Source organism: Physeter macrocephalus, chromosome 9 (genome assembly GCF_002837175.3).
Source record: "Physeter macrocephalus isolate SW-GA chromosome 9, ASM283717v5, whole genome shotgun sequence".
In the NCBI taxonomy this organism is placed as follows: domain Eukaryota; kingdom Metazoa; phylum Chordata; class Mammalia; order Artiodactyla; family Physeteridae; genus Physeter; species Physeter macrocephalus.
In genome coordinates this window covers 105,515,257-105,516,247 of record NC_041222.1, presented here as the reverse complement: position 1 = coordinate 105,516,247, position 991 = coordinate 105,515,257, and positions in this window count along the sequence as shown.

The following is a 991-nucleotide window of genomic DNA, read 5'->3' as shown; positions in this document are numbered from 1 at the left end:
GACAGCCTTACTTCTTCTTTTCTGATTTGGATTCCTTTTATTTCTTTTTCCTCTCTGATTGCTGTGGCTAGAACTTCCAAAACTATCTTGAATAATAGTGGTGAGAGTGGGCAACCTTGTCTTCTTCCTGATCTTAGAGGAAATGGTTTGTTTTTCACCATTGAGGACGATGTTGGCTGTGGGTTTGTCATATATGGCCTTTATTATGTTGAGGAGAGTTTCCTCTGTGCCTACTTTCTGGAGGGTTTTTATCATAAATGGGTGTTGAATTTTGTCGAAAGCTTTTTCTGCATCTATTGAGATGATCATATGGTTTTTCTTCTTCAATTTGTTAATATGGTGTATCACATTGATTGATTTGTATATATTGAAGAATCCTTGCATTCCTGGGATAAACCCCACCTCATCATGGTGTATGAGCCTTTTAACGTGCTGTTGGATTCTGTTTGCTAGTATTTTGTTCAGAATTCTTGCATCTATGTTCATCTGTGATATTGGCCTGTAGTTGTCTTTCTTCGTGACATCGTTGTCTGGTTTTGGTATCAGGGTGATGGTGGCCTCGTAGAATTTGTTTGGGAGTGTTCCTCCCTCTGCTATATTTTGGAAGAGTTTCAGAAGGATGGGTGTTAGCTCTTCTTTAAATGTTTGCTGGAATTCGCCTGTGAAGCCATCTGGTCCTGGGCTTTTGTTTGTTGGAAGATTTTAAATCACAGTTTCAATTTCAGTCCTTGTAATTGGACTGTTAATATTTTCTATTTCTTCCTGGTTCAGTCTCAGCAGGTTGTGCATTTCTAAGAATTTGTTCATTTCTTCCAGGTTGTCCGTCTTACTGGCATATAGTCGCTTGTAGTAATCTCTCATGATCCTTTATATTTCTGCAGTGTCTGTTATTACTTCTCCGTTTTCATTTCTCATTTTATTGATTTGAGTCTTCTCCCTTTTTTTCTTGATGAGTCTGGCTAATGGTTTATCAATTTTGTTTATCTTCTCA